Below are 10063 nucleotides of genomic sequence, written 5' to 3'. Positions count from 1 at the left end.
GGTATCCCAGTGTCCCAGGTATGGGTATCCCAGTGTCCCAAGTATGGGTATCCCAGTGTCCCAGGTATGGGTATCCCAGTGTCCCAGGTATGGGTATCCCAGTGTCCCAGGTATGGTATCCCAGTGTCCCAGGTATGGGTATCCCAGTGTCCCAGGTATGGGTATCCCAGTGTCCCAGGTATGGTATCCCAGTGTCCCAGGTATGGGTATCCCAGTGTCCCAGGTATGGGTATCCCAGTGTCCCCGGGATCTTTCTTCCATGGTTCTTAAATCTTGGTGGAATGGTTGAGCCAGTTCCTCACTTAGGTTGTCTGGCCAAGTGGGTGTGGAGGTAATGCATTTTGATGTTCATTTTACAGCCAAGTTGAGGGAAAGAAGATGGCAGGTTCACTAGTTCAGGGTAGTTATCTGCTTTATGGTGACCAAGACAATTCCTTACAACCACAGTGAACGAAGACCATGCCTCTGTCTCAACATTGGTCATTGAATCTTGGAAATGTGGGTCTTTCATGAGTTCCATGATTTGTGACCCGTCGACAATACCTGCCTTCACCTTGTCCATGATCAGCGCTGGACATTTTCTGCATATGTAGTCAAAGCAGAGTGTTCTTCTTTGTTCCAAACCTTCACAAACTGTTTCATTAAACCTAGTTTGATGTGCAGTGGTGGTACAATGATCTTATCTCTGTCAACCAAGGGTTCTGCCATTACATTCTTGTCTCCAACCAACATGTTTTCTCTCAGAGACCATTGTTTTCTCAGCCAGTGCTCATCCTCAGCTCTACTATCCCAGAGACAGATAAAGCAGGGCTACTTGTTGTACCTACTCTGCTGACCCAGGAGAAAAGTCACCATCTTAAGATCCACACACATTAACCATTGGTCATGGTGGTATGATATCTTGAGTAAGACCAGGACGATTGTGTCCTGCTGTTCACTCATCATAGTTGAACCACCAATTGGGAGTGATCCATATTTGTTGTCATTGTGTAGAAGTACAACATGTTAAGCTCCACTCAGAACTACCTATGCTCGTGAGGGGTCCATTTATTGATAATTGCATTATCTGAAAACCTGCAACTGCTAGATGGAAATGAAGATCATAATGTTAGTCAGTGGCGTAAATATACCTACATTCATGTCTAAAATCTGAGACAACAAAATGGTTTTAAATATTTTCTCCCCAATATATATATATATATATATATATATATATATATATATATATATATATATATATATATATATATATATATATATATATATATATGTATATATAAAAGGACTGATGATTGGGAATACCTGGTTTAAAAAGCGAGATATACATAAGTATACTTATGTAAGTAGGAGAGATGGCCAGAGAGCGTTATTGGATTACGTGTTAATTGACAGGCGTGCGAAAGAGAGACTTTTGGATGTTAATGTGCTGAGAGGTGCAACTGGAGGGATGTCTGATCATTATCTTGTGGAGGCTAAGGTGAAGATTTGTATGGGTTTTCAGAAAAGAAGAGTGAATGTTGGGGTGAAGAGGGTGGTGAGAGTAAGTGAGCTTGGGAAGGAGACCTGTGTGAGGAAGTACCAGGAGAGACTGAGTACAGAATGGAAAAAGGTGAGAACAATGGAAGTAAGGGGAGTGGGGGAGGAATGGGATGTATTTAGGGAATCAGTGATGGATTGCGCAAAAGATGCTTGTGGCATGAGAAGAGTGGGAGGTGGGTTGATTAGAAAGGGTAGTGAGTGGTGGGATGAAGAAGTAAGAGTATTAGTGAAAGAGAAGAGAGAGGCATTTGGACGATTTTTGCAGGGAAAAAATGCAATTGAGTGGGAGATGTATAAAAGAAAGAGACAGGAGGTCAAGAGAAAGGTGCAAGAGGTGAAAAAAAGGGCAAATGAGAGTTGGGGTGAGAGAGTATCATTAAATTTTAGGGAGAATAAAAAGATGTTCTGGAAGGAGGTAAATAAAGTGCGTAAGACAAGGGAGCAAATGGGAACTTCAGTGAAGGGCGCAAATGGGGAGGTGATAACAAGTAGTGGTGATGTGAGAAGGAGATGGAGTGAGTATTTTGAAGGTTTGTTGAATGTGTTTGATGATAGAGTGGCAGATATAGGGTGTTTTGGTCGATGTGGTGTGCAAAGTGAGAGGGTTAGGGAAAATGATTTGGTAAACAGAGAAGAGGTAGTGAAAGCTTTGCGAAAGATGAAAGCCGGCAAGGCAGCAGGTTTGGATGGTATTGCAGTGGAATTTATTAAAAAAGGGGGTGACTGTATTGTTGACTGGTTGGTAAGGTTATCTAATGTATGTATGACTCATGGTGAGGTGCCTGAGGATTGGCGGAATGCGTGCATAGTGCCATTGTACAAAGGCAAAGGGGATAAGAGTGAGTGCTCAAATTACAGAGGTATAAGTTTGTTGAGTATTCCTGGGAAATTATATGGGAGGGTATTGATTGAGAGGGTGAAGGCATGTACAGAGCATCAGATCGGGGAAGAGCAGTGTGGTTTCAGAAGTGGTAGAGGATGTGTGGATCAGGTGTTTGCTTTGAAGAATGTATGTGAGAAATACTTAGAAAAGCAAATGGATTTGTATGTAGCATTTATGGATCTGGAGAAGGCATATGATAGAGTTGATAGAGATGCTCTGTGGAAGGTATTAAGAATATATGGTGTGGGAGGAAAGTTGTTAGAAGCAGTGAAAAGTTTTTATCGAGGATGTAAGGCATGTGTACGTGTAGGAAGAGAGGAAAGTGATTGGTTCTCAGTGAATGTAGGTTTGCGGCAGGGGTGTGTGATGTCTCCATGGTTGTTTAATTTGTTTATGGATGGGGTTGTTAGGGAGGTAAATGCAAGAGTTTTGGAAAGAGGGGCAAGTATGAAGTCTGTTGGGGATGAGAGAGCTTGGGAAGTGAGTCAGTTGTTCGCTGATGATACAGCGCTGGTGGCTGATTCATGTGAGAAACTGCAGAAGCTGGTGACTGAGTTTGGTAAAGTATGTGGAAGAAGAAAGTTAAGAGTAAATGTGAATAAGAGCAAGGTTATTAGGTACAGTAGGGTTGAGGGTCAAGTCAATTGGGAGGTGAGTTTGAATGGAGAAAAACTGGAGGAAGTGAAGTGTTTTAGATATCTGGGAGTGGATCTGGCAGCGGATGGAACCATGGAAGCGGAAGTGGATCATAGGGTGGGGGAGGGGGCGAAAATTCTGGGGGCCTTGAAGAATGTGTGGAAGTCGAGAACATTATCTCGGAAAGCAAAAATGGGTATGTTTGAAGGAATAGTGGTTCCAACAATGTTGTATGGTTGCGAGGCGTGGGCTATGGACAGAGTTGTGCGCAGGAGGATGGATGTGCTGGAAATGAGATGTTTGAGGACAATGTGTGGTGTGAGGTGGTTTGATCGAGTGAGTAACGTAAGGGTAAGAGAGATGTGTGGAAATAAAAAGAGCGTGGTTGAGAGAGCAGAAGAGGGTGTTTTGAAGTGGTTTGGGCACATGGAGAGAATGAGTGAGGAAAGATTGACCAAGAGGATATATGTGTCGGAGGTGCAGGGAACGAGGAGAAGAGGGAGACCAAATTGGAGGTGGAAAGATGGAGTGAAAAAGATTTTGTGTGATCGGGGCCTGAACATGCAGGAGGGTGAAAGGAGGGCAAGGAACAGAGTGAATTGGAGCGATGTGGTATACCGGGGTTGACGTGCTGTCAGTGGATTGAATCAAGGCATGTGAAGCGTCTGGGGTAAACCATGGAAAGCTGTGTAGGTATGTATATTTGCGTGTGTGGACCCTATGATCCACTTCCGCTTCCATGGTTCCATCCGCTGACAGATCCACTCCCAGATATCTAAAACACTTCACTTCCTCCAGTTTTTCACCATTCAAACTCACCTCCCAATTGACTTGACCCTCAACCCTACTGTACCTAATAACCTTGCTCTTATTCACATTTACTCTTAACTTTCTTCTTCCACACACTTTACCAAACTCCGTCACCAGCTTCTGCAGTTTCTCACATGAATCCGCCACCAGCGCTGTATCATCAGCGAACAACAACTGACTCACTTCCCAAGCTCTCTCATCCCCAACAGACTTCATACTTGCCCCTCTTTCCAAGACTCTTGCATTTACCTCCCTAACAACCCCATCCATAAACAAATTAAACAACCATGGAGACATCACACACCCCTGCCGCAAACCTACATTCACTGAGAACCAATCACTTTCCTCTCTTCCTACACGTACACATGCCTTACATCCTCGATAAAAACTTTTCACTGCTTCTAACAACTTGCCTCCCACACCATATATTCTTAATACCTTCCACAGAGCATCTCTATCAACTCTATCATATGCCTTCTCCAGATCCATAAATGCTACATACAAATCCATTTGCTTTTCTAAGTATTTCTCACATATATATATATATATATATATATATATATATATATATATATATATATATATATATATATATATATATATATATATATATATATATATATATATATATATCTGTGTGTGTATATGTATGTATACATTGAGATGTATAGGTATGTATATGTGCTGTGTGTGGACGTGTATGTATACACATGTGTATGTGGGTGGGTTGGGCCATTCTTTCGTCTGTTTCCTTGCGCTACCTCGCTAACGCGGGAGACAGCGACAGAGCAAAATAAATAAATAGAATATATATATATATATATATATATATATATATATATATATATATATATATATATATATATACATATTTTTTTTTTTTCATACTATTCGCCATTTCCCGCGATAGCGAGGTAGCGTTAAGAACAGAGGACTGGGCCTTTTTTGGAATATCCTCACCTGGCCCCCTCTGTTCCTTCTTTTGGAAAATAAAAAAAAAAAAAGAGAGAGGGGAGGATTTCCAGCCCCCCGCTCCCTCCCCTTTTAGTCGCCTTCTACGACACGCAGGGAATACGTGGGATGTATTCTTAATCCCCTATCCCCAGGGATAATATATATATATATATATATATATATATATATATATATATATATATATATATATATATATATATATATATCATTAAAACCCTACGATCCACTTTACAAGACAGACGTAAATTCAGAAGTTTGGCTCCATTGAATTTCATAATTTTGAATATTTTGATGAGAGAGAGAGAGATAGAGAGAGAGAGAGAGAGAGAGAGAGAGAGAGAGAGAGAGAGAGAGAGAGAGAGAGAGAGAGAGAGAGAGAGAGAGAGAGTGGAAAAAGGAAGGTAATAAATTCACAGCACACAGGAAAGCTGCTCAGTCGTGGTTATCTCACATGTTTTCACTAACATCGAGAGTTAAGTAGTACAAATGCCATTTCAAAATGCTTGGGACACTTCAATTTGTTCTTGTATGAAAACATACAACTGAACCAAGTTAGTCTTTTATAAGGTTCAAACTACTAATGATATTAGAATAACATGCAAATTTATGATGGACGACTGAAAATGGGCCTTGATGGCTAGGGTAAGACCACTTATCGTAGTCCCTGATAGTAAGGCTAAGATCATTCATCATTTACCATAATGGTTAGGCTAAGATCATTTATCGTTGTCCATAATGGTTAGGCTAAATCATTTATCGCTGTCCATGATAGGCTAATATGATTTATCGTTGTCCATGATAGTAAGGCTAAGATCATTTATCATTTACCATGATGGCTAGGCTTGATCATTTATCGTTGGCCATGATAGCTAGGCTAAGACCATTTATCGTTGTCCATGATACCGTCTGGGCCCAGCCCGAGCTGTAGGGGATAGAAGACCTCCAAGATAACACTAGCCAGACTCTAAGAACATTTAACATCATAAGAACATTATCCAGTTGTCTTTTACTTATCAGGAAATACGTTTGTATGCAACTCTTAGCTGATAAGAGATGTTTGATCTCTTATCACCCAGAACTCACCACGAGGAGGTGGTTGCATGTCGAGTTCCATAATTTTTTACCATTTTAAATAAATATTTTAATTTCCTCTAAAATAAAGGTCTATCCCGCTTTAAGCTATGTAAAGATAATAATTTCCTCTAAAACAAAGTTCTTTCCCATTATATTACAAGTAGAATTTCCTCTAAAACAAAGTTCTTATTGTGAGGTAGATAGTTGAGGAAGGGCACCTCATTTCCTGCCCTTCCTCTGGTTCCGTTGGCCCCCTCCTCTGGTACGCCTCCGGCGGACTGACCTCATCACCTTCTTCAGCTCACCAATAATAAGTGGCAGAGCTGGTCTCTCCGAGGGGTCGCTGTGGGTCGCTGTTTGGTAAAGATCCTGGAGGCTTTCCCGCACACCCTGCTTCCTGACCAGGATGGACACGTGCCTCATTAGATGCCCAAAAGAGAAGACGTCACTGGCTGGGGAGACCGGCTTGCGCTCCTTGACCTCAGGGGCCAACCACAGGTCAGGAACATTGTACTCAACGCAGCTTCCCTTCTTAACGCTCAAGCCGAAGTCGATGATGTGAAACTCTGGCTTGTCACCCATCGTCACGGTCACATTCTCGACCTTGACGTCATTATGGACAATGTTTTTCTTATGGATTTCCATCAGCCGACGAGCGACCATGATGGCGGATTCGACTAGTTCCTCGTCCGACCGACATGTTCTCATGTACTTATCATAAGGCTGGCCAGTGTGGCTTAAGATGATCAGTGGGGGATTGCGGCACACTGCTCGAAGGAGAGGGGCTCCTCCAGCCCCAGCCAGTCTCCTGTGAATGTCGGCTTCATCCATAAGACTTTTCGAACTCACACCGTCGAGAAGGGTTTTGATGACGCAACACGATCCACGGAACAACACCGTTTCAATCTTGGCGTTGCCTCCCCGACCCACCTCTCTCATGACCACCAGGTCATTTACATCCTTCTGGGTCAACTTTACAACTGGAACACTCATTTTGACTCCGGCCTGAGGTGCACTTACCAAATTTTCTTCTTGCCGGAGAGTGTGAGAGGAGATGTTGTCGGTACGGAATCCCATCCTCAAATGATTACACTTCTCTCGCCGCCGGCCTTATATACCCCTGGGTCATGTGACCTCACATAACCAGATCTATCCAAATTAAATCCCATACAAATCCGGATATGTAGACGGATTTATTTAGTTTTGCTGCGATCATTATTTGATGAAATCTAAAGGTGTCGAAGATGTAGTCAAGATGGCCAATGGTGTTGAGAGTGTAGTGAAGATGGCTAGAGATGTTGATGGATCTAAATAGTTTCGAAATACCAATACTTTTTGAATCAATTAATCATCATAAATACTAATAAGACGAAAAACACTTTGACGAAAATTTAGCCATTTTCAAGCATCGAAATAAAAGGATATGAGGTAAATGACTTTTTTGCAAATCGTTGTTGAATAGTAAACAGTTACTTTCTGAGAACACACACACACACACACACACACACACACACACACACACACACACACACACACACACACACGCGCGCGCACACACATACACATACACACAGACACACACACACAAATATACACACGCACACACACACACACACACACACACACACACACACACACACACACAAACCTAGAGAACATAGCATGAAATTAGGACAATATTGTTCAAATATATTCAGAGAAATGATTTTAAAGTTTATATAAGAGTGGTTGATGAATGGAATAAGACGAATGAGGTCATGGTTAAGGCAGACACCATATATAAATCTTACAAGTTGTATAATAGTACGGAATGTTCTAGAGATTTGGCCTCGCGAGTATAGAACTCGCTCCTCACACAGTAAAAATAGGTAATAACACACTCACAGATTCAAAGGTTATCATGTTGAAGGAGAGGTGAAAACTGAGGATTCAAATCAAAGAACAGTAAGAAGCGTCATGGTGAGATGGGAGAGGGAATTGGTCAATTGACAAATATAGTTTAATCTAAAACATGAACGGTAAATCACTTCGACTGAAGAAAGACAAGTGGAAAACATAGAAAATGAAAGACCAAAGAGAAGAATTTAGGAAATCTGGGATAACATCTAATGTGAGGAAACACGATTTCACCAAATGAGCTTTAGTTGACGCTTCTGGCATAGTGTAAGTATATATATATATATATATATATATATATATATATATATATATATATATATATATATATATATATATACTTATGTGTGTGTGTGTGTGTCTGTGTACGGATAAACTTTAATGCTGGCCAGGGTGTACTGGTGATGCCTTTGACCTAAAATGTACGTTCAAGCCCTTAGGCTTATCATGATCTTCACTACAACCTCATCTTCATATGACCTTATCTTGACTAAGCTGGTTTCAAGGAAGGCTTTAGATTTTACCCGCTCACACAAACAACGTACTTACACGGGACCCCACGAGGGCAAATATATGATTACACACACCTACACACACCACCACCATTAATGATACACAGAGAAATAGCCTTTTCGGTTGGCTTTGGATCCGCCCTTTAAGGTCGTTTGGAGGATTTGGGGGATCAGATCAATGAGGTTGAGTTCACTACAACCTCATATTCACTAAAGTGTATCTTCACTACTAGCTTATTCTCACTAAATTATATCTTCGCTATACCCTCTTCTTCACTACACCGTTATTTTTACCATACCATCATCATCGTACTCCCTGATGTTCACTAAAAGTAGTTCTTATCTTCACTACATAATCATTTTGAATAAACTTTACTCTTTGATATCCCTTATCTCTACTACATTCGTATCTTCACTGCATTCGTATCTTCACTACAACCTATCTTGACAATATCCTTATCATCACTATGCTCTTCCTCGCTACACTCTCATCTTAACATCATCCTTCTGTTTACCGAACTTAGTTCAAAGTCTGACTTGAACGTAGCTTTGGAAAGTTTGTGTTTCTCATTGTGTTACCTCCTTATTATCATTGTAAAGGCAAATTTCACTACTCCCAAATAAACCCTCATCGTCACTACACTCTCATCATTATCATTACTTCTTGATGTTCAATACAAAATTTCAACATACATATTTGTCTTCCCTACAGAATAATTTTCATTGCACCTTAATCTTCATTACTCCTTGTTTCAGCTACATCCGTATCTTCCATTCATTCTTATATCTTATATTAGTTACATCTTTACAATATCTTTATATCTTCTCTGTTCCGTCTTTTGGAAAATTGAAAATGAGAGGGAAGGATTTCCAGCCTCCCGCTCCCTCCCCTTTTAGTCGCCTTGTACGACACACAGGGAATACGAGGCAAGTATTCTTTCTTCCCTATCCCCAGGGATAACAGCACCTGGTGTTCCCAGACGGTCACCCATCCAAGTACTAACCAGACCCAACGTTGCTTAACTTCCCTGATCGGACGATATATGTATATATGTATATATATTTCTTTTCTTTCAAACTATCCGCCATTTCCCGCATTAGCGAGGTAGCGTTAAGAACAGAGGACTGGGCCTTTGTGGAATATCCTCACCCGGCCCCCCTCTGTTCCTTCTTTTGAAAAAAAAAAAAGATGAGAGAGGAGGATTTCCAGCCTCATGCTCCCTCCCCTTTTAGTCGCCTTCTACGACACGCAGGGAATACGTGGGAAGTATTCTTCATCCCCTATCCCCAGGGATAACTAAACAAACTTATACCTCTTTAATTTGAAAATTGTTGTTGATTGGTTTCTTAGACTTTTCAATGTACATATGACTTATTGTAAGTAGCCAGAGGATTGGTTGGATTGGCTGAATGTATATATATATATATATATATATATATATATATATATATATATATATATATATATATATATATATATATATATATATATATATATATATATATATATATATATATATATATATATATATATATATATATATATATATATATATATATATATATATACATATATATATATATATATATATATATATATATATATATATAAATATATATATATATATATATATATGTATATATATATATATATATATATATATATATATATATATATATATATATATATATATATATATATATAAGACTGAAAACAATGAATTTCCCAAATAAAAAA

The sequence above is a fragment of the Panulirus ornatus genome, chromosome 42, assembly GCF_036320965.1.
Source record: "Panulirus ornatus isolate Po-2019 chromosome 42, ASM3632096v1, whole genome shotgun sequence".
In the NCBI taxonomy this organism is placed as follows: Eukaryota; Metazoa; Arthropoda; class Malacostraca; order Decapoda; family Palinuridae; genus Panulirus; species Panulirus ornatus.
Note: the sequence above shows the minus strand (reverse complement) of the source record.